General features: G+C 38.1%; 1 protein-coding gene across 5 annotated transcripts in view; it reads right to left on the bottom strand.

Moving 5' to 3' along the window:
- Window positions 1-16760, bottom strand: part of CRH (corticotropin releasing hormone) — a 184212-nt gene that overhangs the window by 107848 nt on the left and 59604 nt on the right. Inside the window, exon 2 of one of the 5 annotated variants that reach the window (XM_055318254.1) lies at window positions 1006-1153. The exons of the other annotated variants lie outside the window; for them this stretch is intronic. The gene's annotated coding sequence lies outside the window, so the exon portion shown is untranslated. The remainder of the gene's footprint in view (window positions 1-1005; window positions 1154-16760) is intronic. 5 annotated transcript variants of the gene reach the window in all.

Genomic DNA, 16760 nt, shown 5'->3' with positions numbered 1-16760 from the left:
AGTTGATTGGTCATAGAAATAACTGAAAGCACAGGTGCTACTGACAAGTTTGAAACATCATCTATGAATAAAGTGATCAAATTCATGGAGAGAGAGGAGTCCAAAAATGGTCCATGACTACCTCATATTAAAACAAAAACCAAAACCTCTGAGGCTATAGATGAGTATAACTTTAACATCTGAATTTATTGCCTATATAGTGAATTTGTGACTTGTAAGAAAAAAACTTTACTTTGAAGGAGTACAGAAACCTACAGGAAGTGCATCATGCATGGCCTCTGATTTCTATACTCTCTATTTTCTAAAAGGAGAAGGAAAAGGCAGAGAATCACACACACTATTAATAAAATGAACAGGCAAGTCACAGATTGGGAAAAATTATCACAACATATATATGGAATATTATTGCACGTGTACTGGATTGGCAAAATTTTTAAAAATCTGACATTAAGAAATGTTTTCAAGAATGTGGCTCATTGGGAACTTTCATCCATTGCTGCTAGAAGTGGAAATATATCCAGCTACATACAGTTGATTCTCATTATCGGGAGTAGTTATGTTCTATTTATAAAGTTGCCACAAACACTGAATTAGCAAATATTGAACCACTGCTCTTGGGAGAAAGAAAGGGTTAGTTTCCTCCAAGTTTCTAGTCACAATGTTTTCATCAGCCAGTCAATAGCCATAAACTTGTTTTATGTGTGCTTCTGTTTAAAGACACCTTATTTAATATATGTTGTGGATTTATCAACATTGAATTCAGGGCTGATAGCACTATAACTTACACCTAAAGGAAACATTTAAAATACATATATTCTCCACAAGGCAAATCATAGTTTTCTTGTGCTTAGGAACACTAGACAGCACTTCATTACTACACCTGGGGCTCATTTTAAACAGTGAAATCAACAAAAAAAAACCACAAAAATATAAAAGACGTGGCACTAATAGACATATAAAGGACACTTGTTCACAGTAAGGTGAAAAAATAAGGCAGAGTGTCACCTGATTCAACTTCCGCTGGGAATGTGCACATTGGCAAGTCAAATATTTTGTCACTCTGCACCTGTCTGTAGTTAACCATGAAAGCAGCATAAGTATTGATGTTGGAGTCAAAATAAATTCTATCAAGGAGAACTCATAAATGCAGAATCTGCAAATAATGAAGATAGACTGTACTTTAGTTAGAGCATTTATAGTCATTATTATATATCAGTACAATGATGAGCATCCACCATAACCCAGCTATTTTCTCCTTGGCATAAACCCTTAGAAATTCTTGTACATGTTCAACAGAAGATATATACAGGTTTAATTTTAATATATCATTCATAATGGCCCCAAACTGGAAGCAACCTAAATACCCATTCTCAGTAAAATGGGTAAATATATTGTAGAAGAGTTACATAACTGCAACACTATATAGAAACATTGTTTAAATTTTTTTCTTTAAATTCAATTAGCCCACATATAGAACAACAAACATTTTTAAACTACAATTTCCTGCAACAATGTGAGTGAATTCCACTAATAGTGTAGAAGGAAAGATGGCATCCATAATGTAGTATTAAATGAAAGAATATTCACTGCATGATCCCATTTTATAAAACATAAAGTTTTTAATACTTCTTTTTTTGTTGAGGAATACAAACAGGTGGTGATATTATAAGGAAAAGCCAAAAATATTTATTACAACAAATATTTAAAATATGCATATAAGTTTGTGATGTGGGAAACAAAGGCAAAAGAAAAATTAACATTTCCTTACTGCTCACAGCCCATTGACTAGTCCTTGAAATAGGCAGAGTGACATCCTCTAGGAACTCAGCTGCCTTGATGTTAATACTTTGCTGAGGGCAAAAGGTAATCTTAGCCCCCACCGTCTACTTTAACATATAAAATTTCCTTTGGAAACTTCCTTTATCTATATACACTGCCCCCCAAGCATCATCCCTAAGCATATGGCCCACCAATATACATGTGAAGAGTTTCATGACTAGGGTTTTATTAGACAGTAATAAATGACCTTTACCTAACAACAGCTAACTCCCTCAAGGACCTGGAAACCTTGCTTCTGAAAATCCTTAGAGACTAACTCTATCCTTAACACCCTCCCAACTTGAAATTATATGATTGGTCACTCCTTATGACCCTAGTGTAGCTCTTTCTGCCCACAGATTCTGTCCCCATGCCTTAATAAAACCATCTTTTTTGGGACTTCTGGGTGGCTCAGTGGTTGATCATCTTGCCTTTGCTCAGGCGTGATCCTGGGGATCTGGGATCAAGTCCTACATTGGACTCCCCCTTGGGGAGCCTGCTTCTGCCAATCTCTCTCTCTCTCTCATGAATAAATAAATATTTTTAAAAAACATCTTTTTTGTACTAAAGACATCTCAAGAATTCTTTCTTAGCTGTTAGCTCTGAACCCCAACATTTCCTACATTGCCTTGCATACACTTTTCTGTGTATATAGTATATTTTACAATAAAAAAGAAAAACTAAATATTTTTTATAGGGTCAGAATATTCCACAAGTAAAATTCTTATATGAAATGGGGAAGTGAGGCAAGCAAGACCTATTGGCAAAGTTGCTTTTTAGCTTTTCCCAATGTTTAAAAGATTACCACCTTAATAAGGGCATACATCTTCAACATGGATGGAACTGGAAGGTATTATGCTGAGTGAAGTAAGTCAGTCGGAGAAGGACAAACATTGTATGTTCTCATTCATTTGGGGAATATAAATAATAGTGAAAGGGAACATAAGGGAAGGGAGAAGAAATGTGTGTGAAATATCAGAAAGGGAACTGGGTGTTATTCTGTATGTTGGTAAATTGAACACCAATAAAAATTAATTTATAAAAAAAAAAAAAAGAAAGAAAGGGAGACAGAACATAAAGACTCCTAACTCTGGGAAACGAACTAGGGGTGGTGGAAGGGGAGGAGGGCGGGGGGTGGGGGTGAATGGGTGATGGGCACTGAAGGGGGCACTTGACGGGATGAGCACTGGGTGTTATTCTGTATGTTGGTAAATTGAACACCAATAAAAAATAAATTTATTTTAAAAAGAAAATAAGGGCATACATCAATTCACTTGCCTTTTCATATTACATTTGAGCTGGAGGGCTTTATTTATATTGTAGTTAAATAAGCAAAACATGTAATGAATAAATACAGTGTATTTTACTCTCATCCATTAAATGGAAGTAACCAAATATAATTATATTGGTCAATCCAATAACTAATCCTGAGTCTTTTGGTTTAAACCAGCATATGGGAATCATTAAGTTAGCCAACGCCATATCTGAGCCACAAAAGTTAATACATGAAATTGCACCTGGCAGAAGTATCTAGAACTTCCTATCTGAAGTGTACTAGTGACAGCTCTAAGCACTTTGGAAAACAAATACAAAAAGTTGAACTGTCTGAACAATATTAAAGCCACAAAGTGTGAAACAAAATAATCCTCACAGTAACCAATTTTTCTATAGGATGTATCACTTCTTTTTTGATCATGATATTCAGTGGAGAGAACTTTTCATCTTTTAATCCAGAGTCCATCACTTACCCTGTACAGATGAGTAATTTGAATTAATCATGTGACTTCTCAGGCCTCTAGTTTTCTCTCTATAATACATAGGGTGTAGGCCAGCCATCTCTAAATTTGCTTTCCAGTGCTAAGATTCTCTGAAACCAAGTGAAACGTATGTATGTATGTACATAGGTATGTATTTATTTATTTAAATTTAATTATGAACATACAGTGCAATATTGGTTTCTGGAGTAGAATTCAGTGATTCGTGACTTACACACAACACCCAGGGATCATCACAAGTGCTCTCTTTAATACCCATCACCAATTGTAGCTCAACCCCTACCAAGGGAACTGTTTTTAAATTTATTTTAATTTTTTAATTTTTATTTATTTATGATAGTCACACACAGAGAGAGAGAGAAGCAGAGACATAGGCAGAGGGAGAAGCAGGCTCCATGCACCGGGAGCCTGATGTGGGATTCGATCCCGGGTCTCCAGGATCGCACCCTGGGCCAAAGGCAGGCGCCAAACCGCTGCGCCACCCAGGGATCCCAGGGAACTGTTTTTAAAAGAGAACCCTTCACCTTAATGCTCAACCTACAATTTACCTGCATTTAAATGATAAATGACCTGATGACAACCAAAGGAAATAATAGAATCAAAAGACAATCAGAATCCCAAATAAATTATTATAGTTATAATCTTCCTTCCTTAAATTGACCTAAAATGGACTTTGTTATCAATAAATTCCCCAGCATATAAAGCAAGAACACAGACCTTAAGGAACCCCGAGGGGAACATGATTAAATTGAAAGAAAACCACATATTTGATAGTACAATCATTTCACAGTTTTCAAAGGGCCTTTCTCCAAGCTGTTCCTTACTGCTCCTGTGACGTTTCACAAAAGAACTCATTAGGCTTTGAGAAGTGCCAGTTGACATTTGTGATCTGTATTTCAGGTTATAATATGTTGCTAAATGTGAAGAAATAAAATCAGTGATCTTTAATTCAAATAGATCCATAAGCATATCCAAATGTCTGTTCTGCTTGCTACAACAGCTACAGATGACTCGATTTTCACCTTGAACTTAAAGCATTAGTCTACGATTAGGTCAAGAGATCTGAATAGTCAAATAGGTAACTCATCACTTCCCTACTAGCATAGGCCTATGGGTCCTGCCCTTCAATATTGGGTCTGGGTGAAGAGGTAATGTTTTTGAATTGCAATCTCTGTCCTCCACTGCCAGTACAACCAGCAAGGAAGGAAAAACTGATTTTTTTAAGGACCTGTGTGGAGACTGATGTTAAATCTACTTTGGTGTTTTAATAAACTGATGAACATTCTGGGCTTGTTAAAATCATCTTTCTCCAAATTTGAAATTCTTCATCACATTAAGCCGTATTTTCTCCCAAAAATTAACTATCCTAGAAGAGTCCTGATGGAATTCTTTATTTCACTAAGAGAAATAAAAATATTCTAAATAGAACTTCCAGTTTCCATTGTAAGAATGATGCTAGCTAACATGTACTGAGTGCCCACAATGCCAGGCACTATTAGATGTTTTACATGCACTATCTCTTTTAAAACTCATAATGAGGGATCCCTGGGTGGCGCAGTGGTTTAGCGCCTGCCTTTGGCCCAGGGCGCGATCCTGGAGACCCGAGATCGAATCCCACGTCGGGCTCCCGGTGCATGGAGCCTGCTTCTCCCTCTGCCTGTGTCTCTGCCTCTCTCTCTCTCTCTCTCTCTCTCTCTCTCTCTCTCTCTCTCTCACTGTGTGCCTATCATAAATAAATAAAATTTAAAAAAATTAAAAAAAATAAAACTCATAACGAGTATAAGTGGCTAAAACTATCATAATCCTCTTTTGCAGATAAGGACAATGAAGGACTGACAGATTAAGTAATTTGCCCAGGATCACTCAATAAGTATTGAGTCTAGGACTGGAACTGTGGAATTCAGACATAGTGCCACAATACATATCTTTTTAAAATATCTCTATACATTGCTGTCATATTCTTCCTTCCAGTCCTATATGATAGTAAATACCACTTAAGTTACCTTCACAGCCCTCAGTAACTCTCTTCCTCTGAGAACTGCCTACACACCCACACCCTGGAAGAATCCTATAAACATGTACCTACTATATTACTTTGCCTTTTTGATCATAGCTGACTGGATCATGAGTGGACACCTGACCCAAGCCAGGCCCATCAGAATCCCTCAAGAATTTAAACTGAAAGCTCTAGTACAGAAGCATTAGGAGCTGTCATGTTAATGGACAAGTTCTCTAGTAGTCAAGTTGTAGGGGTTCCTAGAGCTACCTCTGGGAACTTAGCCCCTTTCTGCATACTGCTTATCCAGTTTTCCTAGATTTCTATGAAGTTTCTTTTCCTGAATCTAGGTTGCATGAGTGGTAACCAAGATATAGTCATTTACTCATTTAATAAGCTTTCAAGCATATCCTATACGACACGCATATAGATGGAAACTTAGTGGGTGGAATCCAACATTAAAACAACTAACCACACAAATAAATATATAGTTTCTGACTGTAAAAAGTGCCACAGCAAAAAAGTATGAGTTCTGTTAGAGAGGGAATTACTTTTGCCATATGTGAGATAATATATGTGAAGCACTTAGCACAGGGCCGAGTTCCTATTAGGCTCTCAGTATATGTATATTCTTTGGACAAATCTCTCTAAATAATAAATAATAGTTCTGGCACAATGTCTTCCTGGTTGAGGCCCATATCCTGCCAAACTGTTCTAATTGACTGCTAATTTACTCCCTGCTTTTGGTTTCTGCTGCCAAATTATTATTCCCAAAATATCTTTTTATTTTGCTGCCTATTTGTATCCCATGCCAAAGGATTTGGACTCTTTCCAGTAAGCCAGCTGTGAGGTCTCAAATGAGAGAAATGTAGGTAAGCTGGATTCTTGGTCACCTGCTCCCCCAACCATTACTCCAAGGGAAAATAAAGGTATATGCTTCATGCACCATGCGCAAGAGGGTGCATGAAGAATGAATGTCAGGTAGGCCCCTACAGCATCATTTCTAATGGGTTAAATAAGTATTCCAGCAATTCAATCTGCCCAGATAAGTTTTGACCAATGAGGGAGGGAGAAGGAATGGAGAGAACAGTTCTGAGATAAACCCTTCATTCTTCAGCACTGGAAAGACTGCTTTGATCACTCAGAGCAAACTTCTGTGGAGATGGTCAGTTTAGTAAAAAAAGTTCAATCATCTGTTTCATCTTCTTCACCATATCTGGGTATTGGAGACATTCTCTTTGAGAAGCAGGAAGAGATTCAGCCCCACCAGGTGCTAGTCTGACATCTATTCTCTCCTCCTCCTCTTCCTTCTCTTTCATCTCTCATCTAAAGCATGTTGTGACATTTCATGTGGCTACACAAGATAACAATCAATTACACAAAGACCTAGCTGGTTTACAATGGGAATTATAGCTGTAGGAAATAGAGTTTATTCCTGGAAAGGATAATGAGAGCGTAAGAACTTTGATTTTATGAATCACACTACCCGGTGTGGAAACAAAGTACACCTTATGAAAAAATCATTACTGTTCATAAAACTAAATCCAAGTCTGCTCCTGAAGGAGTAGTGAGTTCAGTGAAACACATTCCTTTTCCCAGAGAAACACTGTAATACCCATTAAATGACAACTTTGAAATGAAGTAGCACTTAGGAAACTTGCTTACAAACTAGCAATTAAATGTAAACTTCCTTGCCTATCAGCTTCTTTCTCCCTCCAATTTTTAAGTGTAAGTTAAAAGAAATCCTTAGAGAATGTTCAACAGATAAGGCTGAAGCAAAACAACATTTTCTACTTCCACAGTGCCTGTCAACCCAATCAATGCAATATGAGTTGGGCAACTCTCAATCTGAGTCCAGGAATGTCTACTTCCCTCCTTTATCATCAACCTGAATTTTGGCAGAGACAGAGGGCACTTGTCCATGGAATTAGTGGGTTTGGATCCCAGCTGCTCAGCCTGCCTGCCTCTCTATCACTGACCCTTACATTCCTCAGGAGACTGAAGGGAAAGGAGCTAATAAAATTCTCAAAGATGTCTTCTTGTTGATGATAATTTCAAAAGCCATTGTGCAAATTTTTCCCCCATCCGTGAAGACCTGGGGGCTTGACAGAATAAAGTGGAAACACTTTAGAAAGGATGAATGATATTCACAGCAGACTTCAGAATAAACTATATTTTTAAATTTGAAAACAGGAGCCATTCATGGAACATTAGTGAGCCAGGAAACTGACTCAAAGCTAAGTATTCAAAGATCAATACCACATAGTAACTACCCTTCAGAAACTCCCAGTCCAGTAGAGACAACCACTTTAAATATTTTCAGGAACAATACAGGTTTATATAGTACTGAAAAGAATATTTGCTATTTTGATGCCCAGTACCTACCATGCTTCTGATATTAGCACCCAATTTTGCCTCCCCCATTGGATTCAGTCTGGATGTAATAATTCAGTTATGGTATTATGTCCAAGACCAAACTAAGCCAACTGGATACCAATCTCATTGAAAATTATATATGAGGTGCTATCGAATTACAGAAAAGGATTCATAACTCAGCCAGGAAAGATCAGGGAGACTTTCTGAAATAAGTGATACTAAATTTGAGTCAGGAAACCCAAGCAAGAGTTAGGGAATCAGGGTCAAAATAAAGACACTTAGGAGAATAATGCACAAAAGAGATATATGGGGGGTGGGGAAAACACCATAATGGAGACACACATGTATAATTCATTACAATAAAAAGTTTGAAAATAACACTGATATTTAGGCCTCACTCCATACCTATTGAATAAGAATCTCTGGAACTGAGACCAGACATTGGTCTTTTCTAAAAGGCTCCCAGATCATTCTAACTGCAGCTAGAAACAGCACACCAAACCATAAAAGACAAATGCCTGCACCTACACAGCAGACCCTTCACATTCTGGTCCTAGATTTCACTTTTCACTTATTTTTCCACCTCTTGGCTCTCTTCCTTTTTTTTTTTTTTTTAACCAACAATACTAAATTTCTTGTAGATCTTCAAACATATCATGCCTCCTCAACTATTTACACAGGCTCCCCCTTCCTCCAGCCTCTCAGAGGCTACCCTCCTCCTCATTGGACATCTGGGAAGCTGTCAGTCTTCATGGCCAGCTCAAAGCCTAGCTCCCCTGGAAAGCCTTTCCTGACTCCACTACAGATGGAGGAGCTTCTTCCTCTGTCTTTCCCCAACACCTATCCCTACCACCACTGGAGTGACCATCTTACTTTTTTTTTTTTTTTTTTTTTTTTTTTTTTTTTTTTTACCATCTTACGATCTTGTAAGACTTTTCACCTCTCCTGCCACAATAGACTCTGAGTGAGGATCTTGTCTTACTTCTGTATCTCTAGTCTAATATATATGATTGCTCCCCAACAAATATTTGTGAAAATACAGCAGAGAGTAAAGAATCTACCCATCTTCTTCCCTAATAGATACTGGATATACTAATCAACTACATTTCTTCCACTCAAGTAAAAGGTCTTAAGGTCTTTAGAACTCCTTTTCAGAGTAGTCATACAGGAGGAACCCCTGCTTAAATATGAAAATAGCCAGCTACTCCTATTTTACTTTGATTATCTTTGGATAAATTCAAAGTTAAGGAGGTAGGACAGACTGCCTGAGACCAGAAAATCTTCTCAATGTCTCATATAGCAACCTCTAAGTCTTTGCCAGTGTTGGAGAACACACAGGAATATAGAGATAAATAGGCTACCCCTTCACCTAGATCAAAGGCCTCCTGGGAACAAAAGCTACAGTTTATTCATTTGAATTTACAGGCCATATATAACTTGGTGTCTAGATTAGAAGAGGAACCCAATAAATGTATAGAAATACTATAGTCACCCACAGATCTGGCTATCAATGCTGGAGTTTTCATGGGGTAAAATCTGGGATGTCAGCTGGAATATCTTACACATGGCCTTAGCATGTGGCTTGGGCTTCCTCACAATGAAGTGGCCAGGTTTCAAGAACGAGTGACCCAAGAGAGCAAAGTAAGTATATGGCTTTTTTAAAAAACACATGGCATTTTTATGACCTAAATTTTGGATGTCACAAAGTATCACTTTTTGCTGTACTCTACTGGTCAAGGCAGTCTCAAAAGTTCACCCAATTTCAAGGAGAAGGGATATAAGCCTCATCACTCTATGGAAAGACTATCAATACCACATTTCAAAAACAGCATAAGGAATGGAAAATATTGGGTAATTATCTTTGAAAAATGCAGTATGTCACATACCTAGGATGATTATGCAGATAAAATGAGACAATGATATAAAGTACTTAGCCTGTGCCTGGCACATGGTAAGTGTTCTGTAAAAAACAGCTATAGGTGGTTTTTTAGTGTTGAAATGGCCCTTTCACTTTCCACAGAACCACATGGACTCACACGTGCCACAGAACCACATGGACTCACCTACAGATGAACTATATAGTCACAAGACCAAGAGAGTCACATCACCAGTAAGTGGCAGAGCCAGGATTTGAGCCCAAGCTATCTGGCTCCCAAGTCTGCCCTCTTAATCGCTATATCAAGAAATCTCTCTTTTGGAACATTTATCTTGTTGATGAACCTGAGAACCTGAGGAAGGAAGAGAGCAGCCATCAGTGAAATGAATAGCTCACCAGATTGTGAACATCCAGTACTAACTCTATGCCCATGGACATTGGTGGGGTAAAGACCATCAGACAGTTCATATGGACCATGAGCCAGGGCTCAGTTCCCAAAGAAGGGGATCTTCCTTGATCCTAGCATTGACTAAACAGCATTTGGTTATCCACCAAAATCATCCTGGGTCAGGAGAACCTGTTCATGTCACTATCACTGTACAAATGAACGTACAGAAAGGCAACAAAAGCAACCAGAGCACCAGCAAGGCAGGGGTAAGCTGAGCTAAGCGCTGAGGAGAGGTGGAGATGGGCTCTCCTCCCAGGGGAGGTGGTGTGGCTTAAGAGCATGAGCCTGGAGGCAGCCATCTGGGCTCCACTTCTTACCATTTAAGTGATCTGCAGTCTGAGCCCCAGTTTCCTTGTTTGTAAAATAGGAAAATGACAATAAGAAAACCCCTGATGAAGGGCTGCTGTGAGGATTAAAGAAGCCAGGGCTTGGAAAACAATGACACCTAAAAAGTGTTCAAACAGAATTAGTGAAGATTCTAAGAATATGGAGTTTCCAGTATTCCAGTTTGGGGCCCAAACATTCACTCTCTTGGCAAACATTTACACAAAGCTATGCATATGTGAAAGGCTGGAGCCCCCTCTCCACCCTCCAGGAGCCTGATGAGATCTGCTGCCCCATAATTTGCACTTCTCCTTTATAACCTATATTACATTGGCATTTCTTGTTCAGATCCTGTCTTCCTACATAGACTGTGGTGCCCAGCAGGGCACAGATCTGTTTTCTTACCTTTAAATCCCCAGCACAGTGCTTGGTACCTAATAGGTACTCAATAAATATTTGTTGAACTAAGGCAAAGGATTGCAGAAGGGGAAGTTGGGGGAAGTGGGGTAACTGGGTGATGGGCATTAAGGAGGGAATATGATGAGATGAACACTGGATGTTATATTGTATGTTAGCAAATTGAATTTAAACAAAATATTTTTAAAAATGAATGATATACAGACAAAAAAATTGTTGAACTTATCAACAAATAGAATAGAAATTCAACTCCCAGCTCAAAAAAAAATAAAATATATTAAGAATAAATATTTTTAAAACTCTCAGCCCTATTTTCCAGATAGATAATATATTCTAAGAATTCAGTATGCTCTCCCTTTTCCATATAGCTGTCACCATCTTCTTTTCTACTCTTGAAACAAACATTGAAAAAGCAAAATAATAAATAAATATAATTTCAGATAACAAGTGCTATGAAGGAAATAATCAGGATGTTACAATACAAAATTTCTGGGTTGAGCAAACCTATAGAACCAACAAGAAGAATCTATCTGGAACGATGCTGCCATTAAGTGGCCAGGACTTTCCTTCTTCCCTGTGGGCCTAAGACAACTCTCTCTGAAGGATACTAGACAGGCAGTTAGGAGGCAGGATTCTGACACAAGTACTCTTCATCCTTACTTAACAGGAATCCAGACAGTCTGGGGAAGCTCTTTCTACCCACCAAGGCAGCATCAGCAGGAATCTGTTAAAACTGCAAGGGCACCAAGCAGACCAAAATAGTACAACAAAGGCTCTGAAAATCAAATTGTCATTGAAACCACAGCCTACAAAAGTAGCCCAGGACTTAAATACTAAACCTAAAAAGGGTGAGTACCTACCAAAATCAAATAAAATCCAGAGTCTCCTGATGTGATAACCAAGATATTCAGGACACAACGCAACACACCAAGAAACAAGAAAGTCACAACTTAAAAGAAAAAAAAAACAATCAACTGACACCAACACCTAGATGAATCAGATGTTGGAATTATCTGACTTTAAAGGATTTTAAAGAAGCCATCATAAATATGCTTCAGCAAGCAATTAAAAAAGCTCTTTAAACAATGAAAAATATAAAATCTCAGCAAGGAACTAGAAGTTATAGGAAAGAACCAAATGGCAATTATAAAACTAATAAACATAAAAAAACAAAATTTTTAAATCTGACTGGATGGATTCAGTTAGCAAAGTAGAGATAACAGGACAGAATCATTGAACTTAAGAATACCTAAATTACCCAATATGAACAATGGAGAAGAAAGTAAAAAGCAAAACAAAACAAAACAAAAACAAAAACAGTTTCAGGAATCTGTGGGACAACAACGAAAGACCCAATATTTGAGTGAATCTTAAATAAGATAAGCACAAAGAAATCTATACCAAGACACATCATAATTAAACCTTTGAAAACTGAGACAAAGTCAAAAGCAGCAGCAAAGGAAATATTACCCATAGAGGACATCAATTCAAATGGCAGCAGATCTCTCAGATTTCTCATTGAAAACCACAGAAGCAAGAAGGAAGCTTTTTTTTCATTTTTCAAGGGCTGAAAGAAAAAGAACTGTCAACCATGAATTTATATCTGGAAAAACTATCCTTCAAGAATAAAAGGGAAATAAGGGCGTTCTTAGATGAAAAAAAAACTAAAAAAAAAAAAAATTGTTGCTGGAAGACCCACCCTTAAGAATGGCTAAAGCAGGTTCTTAAAACAGAAAGGAAATGATAAAAGGAGACTTGTAGCATCGGGAAGGAAGAAGGAACAACAGAATGTGCAGAAATATGAGCAAAAGAATAGATTACCCTTCTCACAAGTTTTCTAAATTATATTTGCTATTTAAAATAAAAATGATAATAATGATACTCAGGGGAATATGAATAATAGTGAAGGGGAATATAAGGGAAGGGAGAAGAAATGTGTGGGAGATATCAGAAAGGGACACAGAACATAAAGACTCCTAACTCTGGGAAACGAACTAGGGGTGGTGGAAGGGGAGGAGGGCGGGGGGTGGGGGTGAATGGGTGACGGGCACGGAGGGGGACACTTGACGGGATGAGCACTGGGTGTTATTCTGTATGTTGGTAAATTGAACACCAATAAAAATTAATTTATAAAATAAAAAAAAAAACACAATATTTAAAAGTGGAAAAGATAAAAGGACCTGAAAGGAAGTAAGGTTTTAACACTTCGCAGCCAGTGGTAAATGCTGCTACCATTCAACTGTGATAAGTCACATACCTATACTGAACAGCCAGTGCAACTACTATGAAAATGTTGCAAAATGATACACACAAAAACACCATAAACTGACAAGTGTATCACTTTTACAAACCACTGAGCCTGGTTCTAAGAAACACAATGCTTTATATCTAATGCCTGATTCTTAATTTACGAAAAATATACTAATGGTGAAATGTTTATACGTTTGACTCAAACCAGAAATTGTATTATAGTCTGTTAACAATATATAAATTACTAAATCATCCACTTGACATTTTTCCGAGATGTGTTTAAAAGGATTTTCTTCACCTCATACATGACTTTATGATACTTTTTTAGAAATGTGGGTCAAATTACCATACACACAATAAAGAACATTTTCAACAAAGTACCCATAAGATAAAATTCAAAAAAATCTTTGTCCGTTGATTGGAATAAAATTAACCACCTCAATTAAAAAAATAAATTTATGCCTCAGGGAGCAATACTTTAGAGAAAAGGGTCAGGAAATGTCTTTCCTTGAAAGCATTGTTTGAGATCTTAAGATAAATGCATTCCAGGTAGATGAGTACCCTGTGTAAAGATCCTAAGGCAGAACAGAGCTTGCTTTGGTTCAAGAGTCTTCTACCAAATAGATTATTTATATGTGTACCTCTCTAATTGTTTTTGTTGCCTAAAACACACAGATTCGGGCAGCCCCGGTGGCCTTGCGGCTTAGCGCCACCTTCAGCCTGGGGTGTGATCCTGGAGACGAGGGATGGAGACCCGTGTCAGGCTCCCAGCTCGGAGCCGGATTCATTCATTCATATTCATTCTCTCTCTCTCTCTCTCTCTCTCTCTCTCTCTCTCTCTCTCATGAATAAATAAATAAAATATTTTTAAAAAAAGTTCACACTTTTGAACATTCTCTAATTTAAAAAAAAATAAAAATAAAAATAAAACACACAGATTCTTTGTGCCTTAAGAGTTTTACTGATATGTGCCATAAGGAGAAATATCCAATCAATAACAAAATCAGCAAAAATGGGAAAGTTATTAGGATACAAGTAAACTCACAGAGATCTCAGAATAAATGGTGCCTGGATTTGTCTTGTGTCCCTTTTCCCCATCTCTTTGCAAATGATTCCTACCTTTCTACCTTATCCCTTATCCCTCTACCTTATCCTTTCTACCTTATCCAACACACAATTCAATCTTTACTTCTTTATCTTGGTACTTTTTTTTTAAAAGATTTTATTTACTTGAGAGAGAGCACAAGCAGGGAGGAAGGGAAGAAGGAGAGGGAGAAGCAACTCCCCCTAGGAAGGGAGCCCAAAAACTCAGGGCTTGATCCCAGGACTCTGAGATCATGACCTGAGCCGAAGGCAGACACTTAACCAACTGAGCTACCCAAGTGCCTCATCTTGGTATTTTTAATATGGAAAATAAGTGTCAATTTGTGAACTTTTTAAAGTAACCTTAGACTACTGGTTCTCAACCAGGAGCAATTTTGCTCCCAAATGGCACATCTGGCAATGCCTGGACACATTTAGGTTATTATGAGTGGGAAGTAACTGCTCCTCTCATCTAATGAGCAGAGGCTAAAGATACTGCTAAATATCCTATAATGGACAGGATAGTCCCCCACAACAGAGACTTATCTAGTCTGATGTTATCTGCTTTAGATTAATGACTATAATGTCCATCCTAAGGGAATTCCAAGAACTCTGTCTCCCACTCCAGTGTCTAATACTGATTCCTCCTTGAAAAGTCAGCTTGATCTTTTCCCAGAACATCAAAAGCACTATGGGTAGTAATTCCCAAAAGATGCTCCATGTGTCATATGACAAAATCGTTCTGTGGTCAAACAAGTTTCATAAATGTTGGTCAGACAGAGATATATAGGTTCCTCTTATTCTTGGGACTGGCTAGGTCAATAGTAATGACTAAGACCACAGGCTAGAGTAGAAATGAGCACCAAAAACAATAGCAAGAGCTCTTTAATGACTACTGAAGAAGCAAAGAGGTAGACAAGGAGACTGGAGTCTAGCAATTTCACAGACAGAGGCTAGAAGGCTCTCTCACACCCACTGATTATCTTCCCCTAGGCAACTTGCTGGGGAAAGTGATGGATACACAAGCAATAGTGGTACAAAGAGCAGGAAACACCTAGGTAAGAATTTAAACCCAGTAATGGTTTCTTGGGACTACCATTATAAAGTACCAAAACCTGGGTGGCTTACAAAACAAAAATGTACTGTCTCACAGTTTTGGAAGCTACAGGCTTAAGGTCAGGTTGTGGCAAGGTTGGTTCTTTCTAAGGACTTGAGGAAAGGATCTAATGTGGGCTTCTCTACTTGGCTTATACATAGCTGTTTCCTCCATGTATCTTCTTACATGGAAGATTCGGAAGTAATGGGGGTTAGGACTCCAACATATCTTTTTTTGGGAGGACACAATTCAACCCATAACACATGGCTAGTTCATACTCTTTGTTCTGGCCAATGGTTCTAGTTTTTTGGCCTAAAATCCTTTCACCAAAGCTATTAGTGAACAGTAAAAGGGACATATAATTTAATGCCTTCTTATGCATGAGCTACTTCATACAGAAACTGTCAAAAGCTAGACAGTAGGAGGGAGAACAGAAGAGAGGCCTCATGTTGAATAATTGGGGGCTATTTGTACTTTCCAAGGTAAATGAACTGAGCTATCACAAACATGTCAGCATTTACCTTCAGACAAAGTGTGACAAGAGTTTAGGCAAAGGGCAGTTGTTCTTCCCACTGTCAGAAATAATTGTAAGGTCTGTCAAACCTCAGACACAGTTCTTATCTGTGGAGAGCCCACCTGTGGCAGCTCCTTCAAATCTAGCCTATCTCCTACACCTGCTGCCATTTATTTACATTAAATGGCATTGCAAATTGTAGCAGTTATGTGGATCTTGACCTGAAAGTCATCAGTGCTCAGGCACCTGCCTCACGGACATTGTTCTCTGGCTGCATTCCATTACGAAGTTTGGGTCCTGGAAACTATCCAACACCAGGTGTGGATAGCCAATATATGGGCCACCGATGACCTGCTTTGGTGTTTGAGCAGGAACCATAACCCATGGAGAAGGCATTCTACATCAACTGCCACTGATAATCATATGGTGCCAAATGTCTGCATAACAATCATTCCTCCTCTCTGTATTATTTCATTTAAAAATATTTACAATATCCTTACTACATACATGCTAGAGACACAACAACCCTATGAGATAGATACAACTACTATTCCCATTTTATAGATGGGTAAATCAGAAGGCACTGAAGGCATAATTTACCCAAGGGGACACAACTTGCAAGTCTAAGAATCCACCTTTGAACCAAGCAACCTGGCTTCAGAATCCATGTTTTGTTGTTGTTGTTGTTGTTGTTTTTAAAGGTTTTATTCATTTGAGGGGGAGGGAGGGAAGCACAGAGGGAGAGTGAGAGAGAAGCAGACTCCTCACTGAGCAGAGATTTTGACAC

This window comes from Nyctereutes procyonoides, unplaced genomic scaffold (genome assembly GCF_905146905.1).
Source record: "Nyctereutes procyonoides isolate TBG_1078 unplaced genomic scaffold, NYPRO_anot_genome, whole genome shotgun sequence".
NCBI classification, from domain to species: Eukaryota; Metazoa; Chordata; class Mammalia; order Carnivora; family Canidae; genus Nyctereutes; species Nyctereutes procyonoides.
The sequence above is the reverse complement of the archived record's forward strand: the minus strand, read 5'-3'. Positions and strand labels throughout refer to the sequence as shown.